The sequence below is a fragment of the Lynx rufus genome, unplaced genomic scaffold, assembly GCF_022079265.1.
Source record: "Lynx rufus isolate CCGP_SWC_20201006 ecotype Redwood Valley unplaced genomic scaffold, mLynRuf1.p SCAF_12, whole genome shotgun sequence".
In the NCBI taxonomy this organism is placed as follows: Eukaryota; Metazoa; Chordata; class Mammalia; order Carnivora; family Felidae; genus Lynx; species Lynx rufus.
In genome coordinates this window covers 34,186,022-34,202,612 of record NW_025814826.1, presented here as the reverse complement: position 1 = coordinate 34,202,612, position 16,591 = coordinate 34,186,022, and positions in this window count along the sequence as shown.

Sequence of the window (16,591 nt, the reverse complement as noted above, 5' to 3'; positions counted from 1 at the left end):
AGTATATAATTTTGGATCAAGGTACAGGCAGTTAGTGGATTAACCCTGCAGCCAACTTCGAACATGGAACAGAGAGTTTCTTATTGCTTAGAGTGGGAAACTATGCATGCTAATCATTGACATTGTAATCTAATCACCAAATGATAAAAACATCATGGGAGGAAGCAAAATCTAAGTGCTGGATCTAATTATGTTACTATTCAGTAGCTTGATGGAGAAGATGGCAAGTTGCTGCAGTCATTTATACAACCAAACACTCAATAGACCATTTTGGGCCCCAGTCCAAACTGTGACTGGAAAGCTAGTAGCTATGCATTTCAAATCAAGATGAGTTGTTAGAGAATTAACTAAGGGGCTCCGGGAATTCTAATTCTAATGATCTTCGGGTAACAGCAATCCGGAAGTGGAGGCTGTGAGGATAAAATAGTATTGTTTGTGAGAAAAAGGTCAGGTGTAGAGTCAGACAGGCATATTTTCAAATCTCTGCTCTGCCATTTGCTAAAGGACACAGGCTAGTGACCTAAGTTTTCAGTTCCATCATCTATAAAGTGGAGATAATAAGACATCTATCTTTCAGGAATTGTATAAATACTAGAAATGACGACTATGTAATACCTGGTACACTGTTTGTATTCAAGAATTGGTGGGGCACCTGATGGCTCAGTCGGTTAACTATCCAACTCTTGATATCGGCTCAGGTCATGATCTCATGGTTCATGAGTTGAAGCCTTGCACTGCGCCCTGTGCTGACAGTGAAGAGCCTGCTTGGGATTCTTTATCTGTCCCCCTCTCTCTCTGCCCCTCCTCTGTTTGTTCTCTCTCAAAATAAATAAATAAATAAATAAATAAATAAATAAATAAATAAATATTTATATTTATATTTATATTTATATTTATATTTATAAATAAATACAAATAAACTTATTTATAAATATATATATTTATGTATATATACATAAATGTATTTATAAAAAAGTTGGTGTTGATCTTTATTGGTAATCATGAAATTGTAAAATACATTAAGGAAGAAATCAACGTTTAAGCATCAAACACAATTGCATTATTATAATATTCTCCAGAATTATACAAACAACATGAAGATTATGCTAGATCATGCCTCACACACTGTAGATACATAAAATTGGTTATGATCATGCTGCTGATGATACAATTTATGAAAACAGACTGAAACAAATAATCCACGTACATGTGTCTCTCAAATAAGCATGACCGGTACAGAGTAATGTTTTAAAGAATTAAGACTGTGAAAATAAAATATAATAAAAAGGTTCAGCAAACTATAAAATAAAGTTTCAGTGGCCCATGACCTTACAACATGGATCCTTCCAATGAATAAGACAAAACATGTTCTATTATGAACATTTCTCTATTTTCTGCACTAGTAGAGGGAATGATCCAGAACAGCAGGTGATCTTCACTTCATTTCTATTTGGACTCTTTAATAAGTGCTTGTATATATTTTGTTTACATCATAGCATCCTTCTTGTGTTTTTGAAAGTTAATGAGATATTATTTGTATGAATGACCCACTAATTGAGGAAGAGAAGCTGCTTGTGCTGGCATACACTATTGAGGCCAACAGTGATTCAAGCAGGCTGCTAAAAACAAAAATAAAAAATAAAAAAAAAAAACATCTAGCTTGAGAAATCTATAATGTATTGAATGCCAGTTACCAAAATGTTAAATATAAGACCTAAAGGCTTATCAGCTGTCAATGCAACAACTGTAAAGGCGATTTTAAAATTTGAAAAACAATTAAGTTATACACACATTTATTTATTTATGACCAGGTTTGTACAATTCTGAGACTATAAAACCAGACAACTTATAAAGACATGGATTTCATTTTTTAAACATATCAGAATTTCTAACCTGATGTGTTTACTGTCAACCCAAAGTTTTCAGCATCAGAGATAGACACTTATCCCAACAATGTTGTCACACTCCTCTTTAACAACTGCTTTTGTATGGATTTTGCCATATGAAAAAAGTAGCTGCATTAACTCATAACCACATTATATATGTTGTTAATAAAAAGTAAAGGAAATGACAAATGAAAGAAATCAGCATATTGTATAAACAATGATAGCTGCCTGTTCATAGTCATCGTACTGGAGTAGTTGCACATGTGCGTGTGCACACGCACACATGTGCACACACTCACAGAGCTGGGGGTGGAAAGGTGAAGGGGCAGTACATCAGAATGCTAAATTTACTTTGTAATGTTTATGAATTACTTGATAGAACACTGGTGCCCACCCCAAAGGTACCTTAAAATAAACTGGAAACTTCTAATATGCTGATTTCCAAGCTCCTCCCTAAATCCCCATAAACTTGAGTCTCAAAGCTGCAATCAGAGCACTGAAATTTTTATCTAACACCCAGATGCTTCCAAATTGGATGTAAGGGCCACCCATCATTTATTAAACACATTGTCATGTGGTGGTTCAGTTTATTAAAGGTGATGCTGACAGCAGCCATTAGAGTTAGATGTTACCATCCCCACTTTGCAGATGACAAGAGGAAACTTTTAGAGGTAGATGCAAAGCTAGTATTTGAGTCCAGATCTCTCAGATTCAAAAGGTGTGTTTTTTTACAACACACCAGACTTAAACCAAAAAGCTTTCAGAGAGTTTTATAACTGGGGCCAAAAAGTGGCCAGTGAAAGGAATCTCACAAAGAGCCAGAAGTTACATTTTGTCTGGTCAGCAGTAGTGTTGTTTTGAATGTTTTGAAAACTGCATGGGAACCAGCTGGATATCAGGGAATATCAAAAAGACAATACCTCCCGAAAAATGAGGAGGCTCCTTATTATATATTATATGGATAGCCTTCTTTGAGGAGTATACTTGCAAAACTTGTTAACTTAAATGTTTAATGTTTTTCTTTATTATTGTTATTATTATTATTTATGTGTTCAGGTGTGTATGTATATAAGCTTCTCCAGTTCACCATCATACCTCCCACAAGGATGGCAGCTTCATGTAGCCAGTACAATCTTCCACCTAAATGGCCTCCTTCCTTCTTATTTATCTTTTACCCTGGGATCCTAGATACAACAGGGTTCCTATTTAGACAAGGCTGCTACTCTGAGGTAGTCATGTTAGAGAACCCTCTCATATCACAGACAGGCAATTTCAGCCTTGTTTGTGACCTCTGCTTTAAAACTTTCTTACTTGGGGGCACCTGAGTGGCTCAGTCAGTTAAGTGTCCAACTTCGGCTCAGGTCATGATCTCACAGTTCGTGGGTTTGAGCAGCACGTCGGGCTCTGCACTGACAGCTCACAGCCTGGAGTCTGCTTCGGATTCTGTGTCTCCCTCTGTTTCTCTGCCCCTCCCTGGCTTGTGCCCTCTCTCTCAAAAATAAATAAACATTTAAAAAATAAAACTTCCTTATTTTTTGAAATTTGACATTTAAATAAGAAATAATGTATTTGAGTAACACAAAGTGCTTTTTTTTTCTGTCAATCATTCCAATAATCAGACAGGGAAAAGGAATTTAGCACCACTTTCTACAGATGTGGTAACCAAAGCTGCGGCATGCAAAGTGTAATGTGAGCTCAAAAGTCAGAGTGGGAATTACATCCAGGTCTTCATCTGCCCATCCAAGGCCCTTTCAAGGTTCTCTGGTCTTGGGGACGCTGAGAACTCTTTCTGGAAAGCTGAAGTTGCTCCTGAAGGGCCTGGAACCAACACAGCCTCAACAGAAAAGCTGATCATTGACCAGTTAAAAAATTTACCAGTTAAGCTCTTTCAGCTCTGAGAGTCAAGTCTAAAAAATGTAATATACTAACTATATTGTGAATGGAAAAGGATAACTCATGGCAATTTTTCTAATTTGTTAGTGTATACAATTTACCTAGATATAAAGAAAGAGAGTCTTGACCTTTTTTTAAAAAAGAACTAATTAGGGGTACCTGGGTGGCTCAGTCGGTTGAACGTCCGACTTCAGCTCAGGTCATGATCTCGCAGTTGGCGAGTTAGAGCCCCGCGTCGGGCTCTGTGCTGACAGTTCAAAGCCTGGAGCCTGCTTCTGATTCTGTGTCACCCTCTCTCTCTCTCTCTCTGCCCCTTCCCCGCTCATGTTCTGTCTCTCTCTGTATCAAAAATAAAGATAAACATTGAAAAAAATTAAAAACAAAAAAGAACTAATTATAGGGGCACCTGTGTGGCTCAGGGGGTTAAACATCTGACTTCAGTTCAGGTCATGATCTGGCAGCTTGTGAGTTCAAGTCCCGCATCAGGCTCTGCACTGATAGCTCAGAGCCTAGAGCCTGCTTCAGATTCTGTGCCTCCCTCTCTCTCTGCTCCTCCCCCACTCGTGCTCTGTCTCTGTGTCTCTCTCTCTTTCAAAAATAAATACACATTACAAACAGTTATATATTATTTAAACCTAGTAACACTGTGAACACTGTTTTTGCTTACTAAAATCATGTCTTCAGAGTAAGTTATTTTTGGAAATGACTACAGAAATAATCACATAAGCTTTATGAAGAAATTTGAGACAGGAGTTGAACATATGGCATGCACCAAAAAGATACATTTAAGAATTCACCAAATATTTTTTAAAAAGCAAAATGTCAAAGTGGTACTTTGGGGAACATACTATGGTGAGACAACATTTCTGTAAAAGCAAACAAAAAACAAAGAAAAAGAAAAGTAACTTGATTTAGGTAAAACTGATGTTAATCAGGGATATGTAAACATACTTGCAGAACCTGCAGGCAGTAAGAACAGGCACATTTACAATGCAAGTTTGTAGGCATTCAACATAAACCAATGGAGTCAAAATGTGTCTCTCTGTAAATAAGAAAAAAAAATTTTAAGACCTTATTCCATTGTTTACTTTAAGGGAATCATAGAATATTGTTTACAGATTTTAATCTATCAGTATTTTCCAGATATTTTCATCTGAAAAGAAAAAAATATTTTGTGCTCCTCTTTCCTTATTATTTCTTTCAGAGCTATAATTTTTAGAGCTATAATTCTGTCTGTCAATAAAATGCTTCTGGGGTGCCTGGGTGGCTCAGTTGGTTAAGCATCCAACTTCGGCTCAGGACATGATCTCCTGGTCTCTGGGTTCAAGTACCGCATGGGGCTCTGTGCTGATAACTGGGAGCCTGGGGCCTGGGGCCTATTTCCGAGTCTGTGTCCCTCTCTCTCTCTGCCTTTCCCCAACTCACGCTCTCTCTCTCTCTCTCAAAAATAAACATTAAAAAAAAAATAGGCCACAGACTACTTTGAGCAGCATCATTTTTTACTATTGCCATCAACAATATGAAGGCAGAAAACCCTCATTAAACCCAAGAGTAAGTGAAAGAAAAGCATTTGAAAACTTCCATTAAAATTAGTTTAGAATAATCTGCTGAGAAAATCATTATTTTCTTCCTGTACTTTTCACAACTGTGCTGTGACTCACACAACAGACAAAAAACAAAAATGAAAACAAACAAAAAACTGAACACCAAATGGTTCTAGTTCTTTCCTGCAAACTTAAGTCATCCTGGCAACTTTGGAGGACTCAAAAGGAGGCTACGTATGTACAGCTTCTCTTCTCTAGAAAAGATTCACAGCACCAGGCACTCTTCTTACGACAGGTAAAAAGCCCAGTTCACCTCAGTGACAAATGATAAATGGCATAAGCATCCTTCTGATTTCCAATGGTTTCTGTTTCAAAAGAATTAACATTTCTTTGTTATGTTGTCAGAAATAAATTAATTTACAACTGCAAAAAGTACTGATATCTACTCCTTTCCCATGTAATACTGTTTTTCTTTTATATGTTTTGAGTAACTTCCACATGTGAGTGACATATTACTAAAAAGTATTATTTGTGCTGGTAAGCAACCAGAATACTCAAAAATCAGTACACATATATGTGGTGGAACTATTAAGAAATCATTATAACATTTTAAACTTTAAATTTTAAACGGTCTGGAATTTTTTTTTTTTTTTTTTTTTATTTTTGGGACAGAGAGAGACAGAGCATGAATGGGGGAGGGGCAGAGAGAGAGGGAGACACAGAATCGGAAACAGGCTCCAGGCTCTGAGCCATCAGCCCAGAGCCCGACGCGGGGCTCGAACTCACGGACCGCGAGATCGTGACCTGGCTGAAGTCGGACACCTAACCGACTGCGCCACCCAGGCGCCCCTGGAAATTTTTTTAATTAGAAGTTCACAGTGTTATTGCCCATGCAAGAAAAATATTCTACGAAATGCAACTGCATAACCTATTTCCTAGTGGTTCCAAAGTAATCATGAAAGGTATGTAAAAATTGCTCATGAAAATACCTTAAATAGATTATACACTACTTACATGTGATTTGCTTTTTTTTATCCTAAGTCTAACACATTTTTTTTAATATGAAATTTATTGTCAAATTGGTTTCCATACAACACCCAGTGCTCATCCCAACAGGTGCCCTCTTCAATACCCATCACCCACCCTCCATCCCCTCCCACCCCCCATCAACCCTCAGTTTGTTCTCAGTTTTTAAGAGTCACTTATGGTTTGGATGCCTCCCTCTCTAACTTTTTTTTTTCCTTCCCCTCCCCCATGGTCTTCTGTTAAGTTTCTCAGGATCCACATAAGAGTGAAACCATATGGTATCTGTCTTTCTCTGTATGACTTATTTCACTTAGCATAACACTCTCCAGTTCCATCCACATTGCTACAAAAGGCCATATTTCATTCTTTCTCATTGCCAAGTAGTATTCCATTGTGTATATAAACCACAATTTCTTTATCCATCCAACACAGTTTTTCTACCAAGGTTGGACAAGAAGACAAATTCCTTGAATAATGGATAACTGCTCAGCTTGTGTTTTCACTAAATATATAACCAAAAAATCTATGAATTAATGTAAGTGAAAAGTGCACATAATGCTACAACACTGCACTAAAACAAACACAGAAAGATGTAAGTATGGGAATAAACATTATTTGAAATAAAAATCAAAAGAAAATGCAAAGAGAATCAACTAAAATATTCACAATGGGGTATAGCAAACTATACTGTGAAATTGTACACTGCCATTAAAATTATATTGCAAATGATAGTCGATGACAGTGTGTTTAAAGTTTATTGTTAAGTGAAAAGTGTTTACTATACATAATATTATGAGAAGTATATTATTAAGTGAAAAGTTTTTACTAGACATATTATGTAGTATACACATAAACATTTATATGTATTATGTATAATTTATACAAGTATACAATTACTAATGTTTACTAGAAATTATATCATTACTTATTTAAACAACACTGAAAAAATATATACCCTACAGTATGAATAAGAAGGAAGATGTAATTTTGAATCTTCTCGCTAGGGTCTGATTAAAATTTCAACATCAATACTATCACAACAACAATGCTTCCTTTTAAGACTTTTTGGGCATTTTTCATTTTGATTTCATTTTTTAGAAAATATACATTTTGAGAATATATGCACCAATTTAGCTATTTGGAAGAAATCATCTAATGAAGTGTAAAATTAAAAATTTAGATTTTCAGAATGAATAATATTCTGTATCAATTAAAGGAAATCACAAGGCCAAACCATTTATTTTCACTTGTAACAAAATCTAAACCTATCTTCTTTCCTAGGTATACTGTAAACCTAATCAGAGATTATGGGATTTCAATATAGATATGATTAAGCTGCTTCTCCTTTACCAGAGAAAGATCAAAAACAACTAAGGATTAATCTCTAACTGAAGATCAGACAGACCAATATAATGCTCACTAGATAAGTAAAAATACCAAATTCACAATAATATTTTGCCATGAAGGAAAAAGGGATGACTGGCTCGTTACTAATTTGAAATAAATTTGTTTTGCAATTACACATCTGAATCAAAACCATGGCACATTCAGTCAAAACCTCAGAACCCAAAAATCTGGAATTAGCATGCTTTGAGTGTTTCCAACTCCCTTCAGGGGTATCAAAAACAAGAAATCTATCTTATAGTAAAATTTATTTAAATTAATAATGTCACGCATGCCTCTTTTAGGGACAAAGCAACATGGCATCAAAAAGAATGGGCAAAAAAAAATGAGAGCTACTCCTCTAATTTGATTCTATATGGCAAATAGATACCTAATGCCATTTCTTGAGAAATGAATTCCCTCCCCTACCCACTCACACACATTCATGTGGTCATATCCCTCTCAATCACCCAAGAACACACCTTGGAAGACCTGTAAAGGGTATACTGACCTAGGCTTACCTCTGAAACAACCAAAAAATGAGAGATGATGGATCAACACTCAATGTTCATATTTCCCCATCAAATTCCTGATGACTCACAAGTTTTAGCCAAAGATACTAACTCACTTTAATCTTGGAGGTTACACAAATTATTTAATATTCTATAAACTTGTGGTGTTCTTTTAAAATAATGTGTCATTCTATATATAGTCATCTAAAACTGGTTTGACTTTATTCACTAAATTATGAGTCATACTTTGTGAGTGGAATTACATACAGAAATTAATCTTCTGATTTCATACAAAATCAGAAACCATTTTAACCCTGAACTTTATTTTTACCTCTTAGGGAATTTATCACTGTCTGCCTCTTCTCCATTGAAATTTCCATTCTCATACATCATAGAGTATCTCATGACACACAGAATGGTGAAAAAGCAAATTGTCAGGAAATATATTTACTGGACAAATACTATTATTCCTTAGCCAACTGACCATACTTTGAGATCGCTTTTTAGCAGGAATGAACTTCAAAAGATTTCAATTTAGATTCTTAATAAAAAGTGAAGGCTAAAATTGAGACAATCAGAGAGTATTTCAAAGTATATCTTGGCTAATCTCTGGTAAATGCAAAACATCAAAAAATTGTAAAACATGACATCGTCCTGAGACTTCTGAACCCTCCAGATACTAGATAGCTACGAGCGGCTATTGAGCACTTTAACCTTGGCTAGTTCTGTGCTCTAAATGTAAAATGTACATTGGATTTCAAAGACTTAACACCAAAAAAAGTAGAAAATTAAAAAAAATACTTTTATACTGATTACATGTTGAAATGATCATTTTTTATAAAATTACATAAAATATAAAGTTACATAAACATATTATGAAAATTAATTTCACCTGTTTCTTTCTACTTCTGAACGGGTCTTCTAAAAAATTTAAAGTTATGCAAGGTGGCTGGCTTTCAGCGGGGCACTACTGATCTAGGGACTGTCTCCCCTGTACTGTTGCTGGCCTCCTCCTCTATTCCCCTCTTCCCCCTTCGACACCTTCTTTTTTCTGTTATTTTTTTTTTTCTACAATTGCGACAATGTCAGGAGGGAGGTCTGGAATAAGGAAGGAAGATCTAGCAATTCTGAAATAAAAACTACAACCATGATGGAATATGCTAAGAAATTAAATAAAACAGAAATTATGTTCATACGACTGGTTCACTAATCTAAATTATTAATAAAACGACAGTTAACTCTTGAACAACATAGGGGTTAGGGGCACAGACTCCTGTGCAGTTGAACATCTGTGTATGACTTCTGACTCTCCAAAAACTTAACAACAACAACAACAACAACAAATCCGCATATAAGTGGACCTGCACAGTTCAAACCTGTGTTTTTTAAGGGTCAACTGTATATTGCTGTCCACCTAAAACATCTAAATGCATTGATATTTCTGAACTCATTTTATATGTTTTATAGCATTTAAGAGTTTCTAATAAGGTATTTTTATTTGAAATTTTGAGTAATCTCAATACAGTTCAAAATAAAATTCATTTTCCCAAACAATGAACTCTACTTTAGTGAACAAAACATTTATGAATACAAAGTCATACACTCCTATCAATTGTACCTCTTTATTGATGACCTCTTTTTTCTTCAAAAGTCTATCATTCCTTTTCATCTCCCAACTTCCTTTCCAGATGGCCGTCTCTAAATCTTTTTGTTATACTTTTCTTTTCCTTGGCCCTTTTACTTTTCCCTCTACACATTTCCCCTGTATGAGCTCAGGCTCACGTATTCCTAACTACAGACACAGTATCAAGAGAGTAATGTCATATTTCCCAATGGGAGGGCCTTGCAAAGTCACTGCAAGTAAGAAGAGAGAGGCACTGCTTTCCAAGTTTTTCAGGTGCCTAGGGGCGCCTGGGTGGCTCAGTCCGTTAAGCGTCTAACTCTTGACTTTGGCTCAGGTCATGATCTCACAGTTCATGGATTCAAGTCCCACTTTGGACTCAGTGCAGAGCCTGCTTGGGATTCTCTCTCTCTCTTTCTCTGCCCCTCCCCTGCTCTCTCTGTCTCTCAAAATAAATAAATCTCAGTAACTATAAGTAATCATCTGTAATTTTCTTAATTCTGATGATTTCATCACTGTCACTTTTCACTTGCACCGTTTCCTTCAAGTAGATTTGTCAGTTCATGAGGATACGTTCAGTGTCTTTTGTTCTTAGGCTTTTTTTTTTAAATCTCCTAAACCTCACTTAGATGCCACAGATTCTCAATAAATAGTGGTAGAATGAATGAACAAATGTTTAAAATCTCACAATTGCCTAGCTCCGAATGAAAGCATTGTGTTTTTTAAGCTTCCATATACAGGGAGCTGAGGTGAGTGTGTATTTTGTTAGACAAATGTCACTGACCTGATGATATACAAATCAAGTATCTCTTTTTCTCCATTTTTAAAACAAGGCATGGAGGTGTAAGTGTGGAACAAAAAGGCTTGTGCTCAGATCTTCTGTCAGACATTTGACAGCAATTTTGGCACGTCATTTGTCTGATCTTCTATTTCTTCCCAAATATTACTATCTGGGATAATAATATATTCTTCCAGGGTGTAACAAAGATGAGGTACAATAGGACTAAGCACTTAGCAGTGAGTCTGAACCCACAAGGAATGATCTATAAATGGAATGAGGTTGTAGCTGCTGCAGCCACGTAACTAGCAGTAACAACAGCTATTGTCTATCTACATAACTGGACTTCTGACTTAAAGAAAAAGCTTCAACTAGACAACAAAATATATTAACAAACACGCTGTACCTTCTTTTAAATCTGAATCATTTACTGTTATGTGTAGAAAGTATTTCATTGTAGCATCCTATATTCCTTACAAAATTGAACTTTGGGTTGCAATAACCATTGTAGGGTTTATTTCTGTGTTACCTGAATATTCCAATCAAATATAATCAAGATAAATGCAAACATTGCTTACCTACAGCTCTCTTCTTAAAGTTCCAAAAGAGAGGACTAAAATCCTACACAAATGAAAAAAAATCCTTGAAGGCATCAATTGTCTATAAACCTCTAGAAACGTCTCTGATACTTTTTATCACGTTTTAAAGTTTTCCTTTCCACCTTTTTCCCTGTCTGCAATTATGGTTTAAAAAAAAAAAACCTTCTCTAGGGGCGCCTGGGTGGCTCAGTCTGTTAAGCATCTGACTTTGGCTCAGATCATGATCTCCCCATTAGGGAGTTCAAGCTCCGTGTTGGGCTCTGTGCTGACAGCTCAGAGCCTGGAGCCTGCTTCAGAATCTGTGTCTCCCTCTCTCTCTGCCCCTCCTCTGCTTGCGCTTTGTCTGTGTCTCTCAAAAAAATAAACATCAAAAAAAATTTTTTTAATCTTTTTCTAAATTACATTTTAACACTCAGCCTCTCCTCACAACACTTTAACTTCTCAGTATCAGCAGCATCTGCCTTAGTTAGCCACATGCCTTCCCAAACTCTAAAATGTGTTCATCATTGGACTCTGCTCCACTTTCAAAATCTGGAAGAATATTCTCCTCTGACTAAAGACATCCATCCTTACAAATTTCTCATTCCATTAAAAATAGTAAACTTGCTATTAGTTTTCATTCTGACCTCAGGCTCTCAATTCTTACCTGTTCTTAGCTTATTCATCTCCTGGAGCTGCTCTTGCCCCCCTACCCAGCCCAGATGTATGGCCCTTCTGTTCTACAACATACTATCTCTAGAAAGCCCAGCTCTGTGTTTTACATCATGCGTGCCTTGCTAATCTTCTAACCAAGCAAACCTCAGTTGTTTGCTAGACCCATTCAGATTACAGACTAAGTACTGCTCAAGAAAGTGATGCAATTGTGTTGACTAAAATGTGAGCAATTGTTAATTTTGCCAACTTCCTCCTTACGGGTCTAGATTCTTTTTACAGACCTCTTGCATATTCTCTGCTACATTCCCCAAGCTCCTATCCCCATATCCGTTCATCTGAACCTATGACCTCGCACTTACCTGAGAAGACTACAGTCACCATTACATGCCAAACTCCTGGCAAACAGGCTCCTTATTAGTCTTATTACTACTGAATCCCCATCCTGCAGTACAGGGCTACACCAATAAGGAATTCCTTACTTAACTAATAAACTGACTCAATTTCTTTCCTTTTCTAAGATATGAACATCTTCTTATGCTAGTACTGATCACACTGACCTCCTTAGGACAGTCTGAAACTTGCTCCTGAAAATTACCATCCCACCTCCCCCTTATACTTCCATCCCTTCTTGCCAGGGGATTCCAACCCGAAAAAAGTAAATATGCAAAGTTTCTTTTATTCTGGCTTAAAAATATACTCTTCATTCAATAATATCACTCCCTTGAGTACTATTTCAGTCCCACAATTAGCCTTAAACTTCACTTACTTCTTGGTTTCGTGTCTTCAAGACCCTATATGACCTCAAACATGGGCAACTGGCCTTCTTTCTGCTTCTATTTAACTGTAATATACGTATTTTTTGTCAATGACAACTAATAGACTTTTCAACATTTTGAGAGAAAAATCAAACAGATAATTTGAAAGAATACTATGAAATCTGCATAATCACTCCTTGCATTCAAAAATTTCAAAAATTATAGGGCACCTGGGTGGCTCTTTGTTGGTTAAGCTTCTGACTCCTGATTTTGGCTCAGGTTATGAGTTCACAGTTGGTGAGATCCATCCTGGCAGCGCAAATATTGCTTGGGATTCTCTCTCCCTCTCTCTCTGCCCCTTCCCTGCTCGTGCACACAGTCTCTCTTTATCTCTCTCTCTTTCAAAAATAAACTTTAAAAAAATTAACAAATGATTTGTTACACATGCACACCACACATTTCATGATGATGCATGAATGTATGGCACTCATCACTAAATAATGCGGCATGCGTCTCATAATGTCATTTATCTAGCTTATATATAATTTTTCCCAATTCTACCAAGATTTGAGCCTGTTTGTTGTTGTTGCTGTTTTAACTAGGATCAAATACAGCTTTATGCACTGCATCTGTTTATCTTTCACTCTCTTCTAATCTAGAAAACTCCCCCTACCATAGTGTGACTTTGGAAGAAACTAGGCTACATATCTAGTATGGTTTTTGGGTTTTTTTGTGTGTTTCTTTTAAGTTGGCTTCATGCCCAGTGCAGAACCCAACTCGGGACCCAGCTCAAGACCTGAGCTGAAATCAAGAGTCAGTCACTTAACCAACTGAACCACCCAGACGCCCCTGGAATGTTTGATGCAGAATACTAAACCTAGGAAATTTGTCTGATTATCTCTTCATGGTTTAGTTTAACCTGCTCCTCTTTCCCTGTATTTTTCTGTAAACTGAAATTTAAGTTTAAACAGGTTTATTAGATTCAGCTTAAACATTCTAGCAATAATATTTCACAAATGGGGCCAGAAAGAGACTTAATATCGCATCCATCAGAAGGTTTATGGTATCAGGCTGTCTATTAATGAAGCTAGGTTTGATCACTTATTTAAAAAGACAACTGCTAGATGCAATTAAGAAGTGATACTTGAGCACCATGAGAATATGTTTGCCCAACATACATTTACCTAATGATTTTAGCACCTGTTGATGATTCCTGACTCATTTATTTCAATGGGAGTTATACACAGTAATATTTTGATTTGATTATTGTCAGCATTGTTTCTTTTTTTTTTTTTTCAAGAGTTTCTCTATGGACTTACGGATTTTACTTCACTGAATGTTTTTTTAATGTTTATTTGAGAGAGAGATAGTGAGAGAGCACATGTGTGTATAAGCAGGGGAGGGGCAAAGAGAGAGAGAGAGAGAGAGAAAGAATCCTGAGCAGGGTCTGTGCCATCATTTCAGAGCCCAATGCAGGGCTTGATCTCACGAACCATGAGATCATGACCTGAGCCAAAATCAAGAGTTAGATGCTTAACCAACTAAGTCACCCAGGTGCCGCTCATTCAATGTTGTACAATCCATTACAGTCACTCTTATTGGAGTAGACCACTGAGAAGACAAGACAGTTGGTTAACCCTCAAGCTGGACCCACGCAGTCAGAGGCTCCTTACCTCCTCCCGTCCTTGAGATGTACATTCCACACACTGTTCCTACACTAGGAGTCATTTCAAGTATACAGTCTTAAGAGGATAATGTGTTGTTGGGCCCATCTGGACTGGATCTACTAAGACCTATACATAAACTTTTAAGATTCTGGTGGATAGATGCAGAAATCGACTTGTCTTGCGGCCACCCAATGTAAGTTCTCTTCTTATTAAAACTGTCACAATCTAGACAAATGTGCCTCTTGCTTCAGTTTCTCCTTACCCTCTGAGTAAAGGGGCCAGTTTCAAATTTCACCCAGAAAAAAAAAAAAAAAAAACCTGAGGTTGCAAACCAACAACACCTGATGTTCAATTTTTTTTTATTTTTTTTAACGTCTATTTATTTTTGAGACAGAGAGAGACAGAGCATGAACAGGGGAGGGGCAGAGAGAGAGGGAGACACAGAATCTGAAACAGGCTCCAGGCTCTGAGCTGTCAGCACAGAGCCCGACACGGGCTCGAACTCACGGACTGTGAGATCATGACCTGAGTGAAGTCGGACGCTTAACCGACCAAGCCACCCAGGCGCCCCACCTGATGTTCAAATTTATTGGAATTCGGCAACTGGAAAGCCCTTCAAGCAGGCTCTCATCTATAGTTACAGTTTATAAATAAAGCTGATACAATCTTACTCATCTTTGGACATTTCCTTACTTTCTGGCACAATGAGATATCCCAGGATCATCTTGTACTTTTTCTGCCCAGACTTAGAAGCAGCCAATTCTCTAAAAAGCTTTGGTCCCCTTGAGTAGGAAATGGGATTTAGAAACCATAATTTGTGCACTAAATGTGCTCATTGCTGCTGGAGAGACATTGTTTAGAAGCCTCTTCAGGAGACAGAGCTAATGAATATATTTATTTTTAAAAGCTTTATAGTATAATTTAACATATGATAGGTTAGTCCCCTCTTCGCTCTCATTTTTGGTATTTATCCTGGATATCCTTGCATTTTTATTTTTCTATATCTAATTCAAAATCAATGTATCTACTTCTAGGAACTTTTTACTGGTCTTTCTATTGAGTTTGTGTTACACACACACACACACTCACAAACACACATACACAAACACAAGTCACATACAATCTTGGGAACTGATCTCTTCACGATGCTGTCACATCATATCCAGGATATTATATTTGTTCAAGTTCATTTATTTCTTTTTTAAAATTAATGGATTTTAAACACAGATTTAAGGACCTTCTCCTCAAGCCTCACCCTCCTTTAAGTCTATTCAGCATTAGCCCTGCTGAACAACACTTCTCCTTTACAGACACACACGTGCGCGCGCGCGCGCGCACACACACACACACACGTAAGCTTCAGTGGGTATTCTCCTCTTCCTCTTTTTTTTAAATTTTAACCAGACCCTTTAGCATACACTCAGAAAAATTGCAGGTGCTTCCCAAATTTTTGCCTTTGGAGAAGTTATTCCCTTCTAAAGTTTTAGTGTAGATAATTTTTTTACTATTTCTAGCTTTCAGTGTGTTTTCTAACTTTAGAGCTGAATTTCATTGCACATTGGTCATTTTATCCAAGAGTTAATATTGGAACTTCAAATCAGTGATATGTCCAAAGCTGAACCATTCTCTACCAAGTCAGGTTCTCCTCTAGGTATTTTTATTTTCTGGTTTTGTTTTATACCACTAGTTTTCAATTTATCCAGATTCCAAAACACAAAGGTGGGTTTTGAGAATCCTTCTGGCCTTGGCCTTCAAATCCCCTATTTTTTATGGACTTGCAGATTTACCATTATCTTTGCAATCCATTTTCTCACATTCATTCACACTGCCTTTACTGTGGTTCATGTTTTCCATTCTTTATTGAAAAATATTCACTTTTTTAAGTTCCAAGGAAACTATTTAATAATGGAAGATCTTTCACACATCTGAAGAGGCAATTAAAAACAGTATCCTAGGGGCGCCTGGGTGGCGCAGTCGGTTAAGCGTCCGACTTCAGGCAGGTCACGATCTCGCGCTCCGTGAGTTCGAGCCCCGCGTCGGGCTCTGGGCTGATGGCTCAGAGCCTGGAGCCTGTTTCCGATTCTGTGTCTCCCTCTCTCTCTGCCCCTCCCCCGTTCATGCTCTGTCTCTCTCTGTCCCAAAAATAAATAAACGTTGAAAAAAAAAATTTAAAAAAAAACAGTATCCTAAAATAACATCTGGCAGTTATATGTGTTTTATGTTATTAACAAATAAAATAGATTAAATGAGCTTGAAAAAAAATGTCACATCCA